Source organism: Gossypium hirsutum, chromosome A06 (genome assembly GCF_007990345.1).
Source record: "Gossypium hirsutum isolate 1008001.06 chromosome A06, Gossypium_hirsutum_v2.1, whole genome shotgun sequence".
Classification (NCBI taxonomy): domain Eukaryota; kingdom Viridiplantae; phylum Streptophyta; class Magnoliopsida; order Malvales; family Malvaceae; genus Gossypium; species Gossypium hirsutum.
In genome coordinates this window covers 39,354,336-39,361,785 of record NC_053429.1, presented here as the reverse complement: position 1 = coordinate 39,361,785, position 7,450 = coordinate 39,354,336, and the positions used below count along the sequence as shown (strand labels likewise).

General features: G+C 36.3%; 1 non-coding gene across 1 annotated transcript; it reads right to left on the bottom strand.

The window, feature by feature from the left end:
* Positions 1-353: 353 nt before the first annotated feature.
* On the bottom strand, positions 354-460 carry LOC121231122 (small nucleolar RNA R71). Its single transcript, XR_005929190.1, has one exon. It is a non-coding gene; the product is annotated as a small nucleolar RNA R71 (small nucleolar RNA).
* Between the last annotated feature and the right edge of the window lie 6,990 nt (positions 461-7,450).

Sequence of the window (7,450 nt, the reverse complement as noted above, 5' to 3'; positions counted from 1 at the left end):
ATTATGCTAAACCTAATTTAACAGGAACTGAGTCAAGTATAGTTAGACCTGCTATTGCTGTAAATAATTTTGAACTGAAACATAACACAATTCAAATGATACAACAGTTTGTTCAGTTTGATGGTTTGCAGGAAGAGGATCCCAACGCTCACTTGGCAAATTTCTTAGAATTTTGCGATACCTTTAAAATTAATGGCGTTTCTGATTACGCCATTAGCCTTCAGTTGTTTCCCTTTTCATTAAGAAATAAGGCTAAATAATGGTTGAAATCGTTACCACGAGGGTCAATCACTATTTGGGAACAAATGACCGAAAAGTTTCTATTAAAATACTTTTCGCCGGCTAAAATGGCCAAATTACGTAATGATATCTCTTCTTTTGTGCAGATGGATTTAGAAACACTCTACAATGCATGGGAGAGATACAAGGCCCTATTGAGAAGGTGCCCTCACCATGGGTTACCGCTTTGGCTACAGGTTCAAACGTTCCATAATGGCCTGAATCATTCCACTCGGCAGATGATTGATGCAGCCGCTGGAGGAACTATCAATAATAAGACACCTGTGGTGGCTTACGAATTTATTGAGGAGATGTCATTGAATAACTATCAGTGGAAAGTTATGAGAATAAAGCCGACGAAAGCAGCCGGTGTTTTCAACCTCGACGCGGTTACTATGCTATTTAACCAAGTAGAACTCTTAAAGAAAAAGATTGACGGTTTGTGTGGTTCTACTCAGGTACATCCAGTGATGAGGTGCGATTCAAATGGAGAAGGAGCATGCATAGAATATAAACCCTTTAACCCTAGCATCGAGGAGGAACAAGTCCAATATATGGGTAAAAATAACTCTAGATCCCAAAATAACCCATATAGTAACACTTATAATGCAGGTTGGAGGAACCATCCCAATTTCTCGTGGGGCGGTCAAGGAAATCAAAGGCCACAACATCCTCCGAGTTTTCAACAACCACCTTACTAGCAAGAAAAGAAGTCGAACCTTAAGGGGATGCTAACCAAATTCATCTCGGTGTCAGAAACTTGTTTTCAGGATACCAAGACGGCACTCAAAAATCAACAAGCATCAATCCAAGGGTTCAAAACTCAGATTGGACAGCTCGCCAAGTTGATTTCCGAACGACCACAAGGTAGCCTGCCAAGCAACACTGAATCTAACCCAATGGAGCAACTCAACACAATTGACATTCAATATAAGGAAGGGTTAGTGGCAAAACCAAGGCCAGAACTGGTGGTAAATGAAAGTAAGAATGAGGTAGGCCAAAACAAACAAAAATCGGTAAGTACGGAATATAAACCTCGTGTGCCATACCCCAATGCGACAAGGAAAGACCGCTCAAACGAACAATTTGGTAAATTCCTTAAACTCTGAAAGAAACTACATATTAACCTACCGTTTATTGAAGCACTTTCGTAGATGCCAAACGCAGTCAAATTTTTAAAGGAACTTCTAGCAAATAAACGAAAGTTAGATGAAAGGTCACATGTGGAGCTGAACGCGGTTTGCTCAGCCATTCTTCAGAATAAGGTACCCAACAAACTAAAAGATCCAGGGAGTTTTACGATTCCTTGTTTAATTAGTAGTTTAGATGTAAATAATGTGTTGGCTGATCTAGGTGCTAGTATTAATGTATGCCTTACAAATTGTTTAAGCAACTAGGTCTAGGGAAACCCAAACAGAATAGGATGATCATTCAATTAGCAGATAAAACTATAAGATTTCCTAGGGGTATTATTGAAGATGTGCTAGTTAAAATCGATAAATTTATATTTCCCGTTGACTTCATTGTTCTAGACATAGAGGAGGATAGCAACACTCCTTTGATTTTAGAAAGACCATTTTTAGCAACTGCTAGAATGATTATTGATGTTGGCACAGGTGAGCTCACACTTCGTGTGGGAGACGAAATAATCACCCTTCAGCTCGCAATTCTGAAAACACATCAAAAATTGAAGGTGATTTTCTAAACCATTCTACTAAAACTGACAATATGGTGCAACCTACTTTGTAGGAAATGAGTTTGAAGGAAGTACATGAGCCATTTTCAAGCAATAATAGAGGACCTATTCATGAAGAATGAAGGCTACAAATCGAGGAGCTAGATGAATGGCGTACACATAAACCGAGGACACATGATAAACCAAAACTACGCCAGAACAAGCTCAATACCTTTCCAAATCAACTTAAGGTTGGAGATAAACTTTTATTAGATGTCGCAGATCCTCACATTGTCACTGCCAAATTGAATGAAGAAATCCCTCTTACGGTACTTAGCATTTTCCCATTCGGTACAGTCGAGGTAAGTCATCCTAAGTTCAGCACTTTTAAGGTAAACAATACCCGCCTAAAACCTTATTTTGATGAGATTCACAGTAGGAATGAGGAGTATAAACTCCTCGAACCACCATGACCATTCAATAGAGAGGTAAGTCGAGCTTAGACTATAAATAAGCACTTATTGGGAGGTAACCCAAGCACTAACAATATTAATTTCTTTAAAGTTTAGTTTTAACATCTAACATACTAACTGACTCATGGAACGCAGGCTTTCGAAAGTACACACAGCCAAGCACATAGGCGTGCTTAGCACTGTGTGGAAACAGGTCAAAGATTTCCCCAGTACGGGCTATGATAGATCTCCACGGCCGTGTGACATGGCCGTGGGCAAACCTGCCAAAACAACACTAGCGGGGACCTTCATACACGGGCGTGGGAGAAGCGAACAAAGACAGACACGATCGTGCGACACGGCCGTGTGCACCAGCACGCCCAAGGTACACAGGCTTGGGGAAATTGTCAAACGAGCCCAAATTCAAAATTCGCGAATCACACGGGCAAAATTTGGGGAACACGGGCGTGTTCCCTGGCCGTGTGTCCCAAAATCTATAAATACTCTTCACTATTCATCATCTCCCTCGCCCAAAATCCCTAACCCTAGCCACTGTAGATTCACACGGCCTCCTTCCACGCCCGTGCACCACCTTCAACCATATTTTTGACGCTTAAGCTCCTCCCTCTTGTGTTTGTTTACTTTTATCTCAATCTTCTTCAATTTTATTTTTCTGACGCTTAAGCTTCGTTTATTTTTCTTTCACCTTATTTTTATTAGGACTTATAATTATTATTTTGCACTTTTTAATTTTGGCTAATTTATATTGAGTACTTAGTCTTCTTTATATATTTTCTAAAAGAGTTCTTGATTCTATCACAGTTATAAAGAGCTCCAAAGCTCACTATTACTTAGGAACTTGAAACTCCACCAGGAAAGGTTCTCCACGACTGTCATGTGCTACTCGACCACGACCATAGCTACCACCAGACATAATATTCTTTTGGCGCATGACTTATGGACTAATGAACCTCTACCACCACCGGAGTATCCTCGTCCACTCTCACGCTGATTACTCTCCAAAACTCTAGTTCGAGGAATTCATTCATCATTTAGGAAGCTTCACTTCTCTTCCTATCTTATGATTATAAATCTATCTTTTTTAATATATCTACCTTTGTACATTGTGGGCAATGTACATCTTAAGTGTGGGGGGTCTTTTATATCAGAAAAATCCCTGAATTTTGTTTTATTCTCATGCGATCTTCTCATATCATTATTAGAATGAATTTTCTATTAGTCTATAATGTTTATTGATATATCATGAATTAAAACATAGGCATTTATGCATTGATTGTTTAAACTTTAAGACATTAGGGAATCAAGCATGATAAGTTGATTTTTAAAGAATTAAAAACTTTTAGGTTATTTCCCCAAGTTTAGGTATTACCTTGAGTTGGAATTCACAAGTTTAAACATCAAAAAGCCATAATTTTTGTGAGATCTTGAGCCTTTAGAGCATCTATTATTTCTTTCATTCTCACTTTCATTATGAGTGCGTCAGTATTGAATTGTTATTCTAGAACTTGCTTGATTATGCATGTCAAGACCACACCATTTGATTTGATATGTCAAAATGAGAAAGGCGCACTTAGGTTTAACCCACTCACTCCATAAAAGCCTACCTTCACAATTAACCCTTAGTGAACCCCCTTGAGCCTAACAACCCATTCATTGATTTACCCTCAATATTAACCCATAACACATTATTTTTGAAATCCCCTAAATTAATTTGATCCCTATTTTTTGTCGAGATTTGAGTTGGAATAGTTGTTTAGCTATGTTTTATTCTATTTTGTAATTTGACTTGTTCTTAAAAAAATAATAATAATACATGTATACATATTAGTAGTAGTGATCTTTGAACTAAAGAAGTTAAATTCCATTTTCTGAGAAAAAGCTCTATTGTACGTAATTGATGTTTAATTACTTTTTCTAGTTAGGCAATTTTTCAATTCAATCTCGATTCTAACCCTCTCTTTCAATTTGTAACCACACCTTCTAACCAAAGCCACGTTACAACCCTCTAATGACCTTTTGATTGATGTTTTATCTCAATTTATAATGGTGGAGATTTTATTTTCATACAAGCCTAGGTAATGACTTTTCATTATTGACTATTGAGTGCTTCATTTATTGTCCTTAAACACCTCGAGCGATTTGAGTGAATCTTTACTGAGGATGTGAAACTCTGTGATATTTTGAATCAAAGGTAATTGCTTAGATGAGGGGAGACACCTATGATTTCATGATAAAATACTGAACTTGGAATGTTTGAAACTTTGATGTCTTTCGGTTGAATTTTCAATGTATGATTACCTATGGATTATTTTGAGATATTATCGATAGAAATTATAAGTTGAGAAGAATTTATTTTGGTTATGAGTTGAGGATTTTGCTTGAGGACAAGAAAATGCTTAAGTGTTGGGGTATTTGATAAACTGTAGCTTATACATATTTCTAACCCATGCTTAGCACATTTTATGGATGATTTTTCCTTAAAATTGGCAAATTCGATGCTCCTAATGCCTTAATTTCATATTTTAACTTAGGTGAGCATAGGAGAGTGAAAGGAACGAGAAATAGGCCAAAACTGGAGAAAATAGGCTAACGTACGAAATTAACACGGCCTAGACCTCCTCACACGGGCAGACCACACGGCCGTGTCAATTTGGCAAAATCAAAGCATGACTCACAAGGTGGACCACATGCCCGTGCCTATTTAACAGGCTTGACCACGGCCTGAAGTAATCGCACAGGGGCGTGTCCCTGTCGAGCCCAAGTTTAGTCCAATTCGGAAAAGGCCAATTTTGAGGGTTCTTAGTCATTCTAAAGCCTATAAATACACCTTAGAAGAGGAGGACAAGGGGAGGCACAGAGGAAGAAGCAGGGAACTGCTCAAGGAAAGCCGATTGATCCATCTCAGAAGCCGGATTCATCATCAAGACTGAAGATCTCCTCTCAATTTCCATTTAGGAGTTTTGGGTTTTTCTTTATGTTTCTTCTGAGATGTTTACATTTTTAGTTATGAACTAAAACCCCTAAATACCTAAGGGGAATGAAACCTAAGACAGATCTTGTTATTATTATCTGAATTGTATGATAAATATTTGACTTGTTCTTAATTATGTGTTCTTAATTCTTGTCTTGATATTCCAGGATATTGATTTAAGTTAAGCTCTTATTCAGAGGAGGAATAGACCCTGTCTAAGAGTATATTTGTCATAATTAAGCGGAGTTGATTGCGCGCCTAGAGATAAGGTGACAAGATTTTATCGGATTAAGGTGAAACCTAATAAGGGGATCCATAGATCAAGTTAATGTAACCCTAGGGAGTTAATTAGAAAGAGATTTCAATTATTCAACCTAGGGTTAGACGTTGTTAATCTCGAGAGGGATAATAATATAACTTAGGGATTTCTACGGATCAAGTTAAATGAATAAATCGTCCGATTCAGAGTCAGAATAACAAGTAAAGTCTAGGTGGATTTTTCCTTAGGTATTGTTTTAATTCAATAGTTTTTCCAAAAGTAATTCCCCAATTCTATTTTTTGTGAATTCTTAGTTTAGTTAATCAGTTAGTTAAAACAAACCCCATTATTCTTAGGCTAGATAATAAAAAGATAGTCATTACTAGTACTTTTAGTTCCTTTGGGTTCGACAATTTGGTCTTGCTAAAGCTATACTACTGTTCGATGGGTACACTTGGCTTCATCGTGATAATAATTAGTTTCAAGAACGATTCATTATATATATTTAAAACCTGTCACGAATATCACATATCAATGCACATATGTCAATACTCCAAAGGTGATACCTTGATAGTATGATGATGCCTCCGACGATCTCCTACCCTGAGCTAACCCGATAACACTAAAGAAATGGAAAGGACAGGGTAAGCTTTATAGCTTAGTAAGACCGTATGAAAATAATAAGCAATTTATCAACTTGCATCTCATGGTAATACAACCCTATTTGTATTTTTACTTATGTTCTAGTCAAGCTATTTTCTCCAGTCATAGTTATTAAATTATTTATATCTAGAGAGAAAAAACTCCAAATTAAGATTTGCTAATTTTTCCTGAAAGTAGACTCACATTTTTCTTACCATAAAATTTTCAGAATTTTTGGTCTACCCAATAAGTACATGTTATTCCTTTAAGTTACCCCTTTTTTGCTATTTGATAGTTCTGACCCCACTTTAATAAAAAATAATTATCTCATAATACGTGACTCAAATGGTGTTCCCATCTATTTTTATTGAAAATATACTCATTATGAATTCTAATCATATAAATTATAACCCATAACTACTTTTTTACAATTTTCAATGACTTTCTCAAATCAGAATAGGGGATTTCAAAATCATCCTAACTCTATCTGACAACAATTTAAATATTTCATAGTATGAAACTCTTTTGCCTACACCGTTTTTTTATGTCAAACTAGACTTATTAAGCTTTAATTTTGTATTTTATTCAGCCTCTAAATCAATTTTCACAATTTTTGGTGGATTTTCAAAGTTGGACTACTACTACTGTCTAAAACTATTTTAGTGTAAATTAATGATACTAAGTTTATCATACCTTATTAATTCATTTTCACCACATTGGTAAAAATACATGTTTATACATCATATGTATAGACCTATAATCACAAGGTCATCACAAAATCATTCTCATAGGCATGACTTACCTATTTACATCCTCACCAAATGTGCATCATAAACCGAAATCATTTCTCATGAGTTTGGCATACATACCTATGTTACTCAACATGCTCGTATACTTACTCATATTCATTCATTATTAATCATACAACATTAATTGAATTCATATATCATCAATTTCATGTAAGTGCCTGTACCACTCACAACATAGCCATAAGCTCTATCATTTCGATATAAACCATACTCCCATTGAACCATTTGGAATACTATAGGATATTCAATAGCCCCAAACATGGGATAAGATGCCGACACCATGTCCCAGACATGGTCTTACACTAGCTAGCACATCAAAGTCGATGCCATGTCCCAGACAGG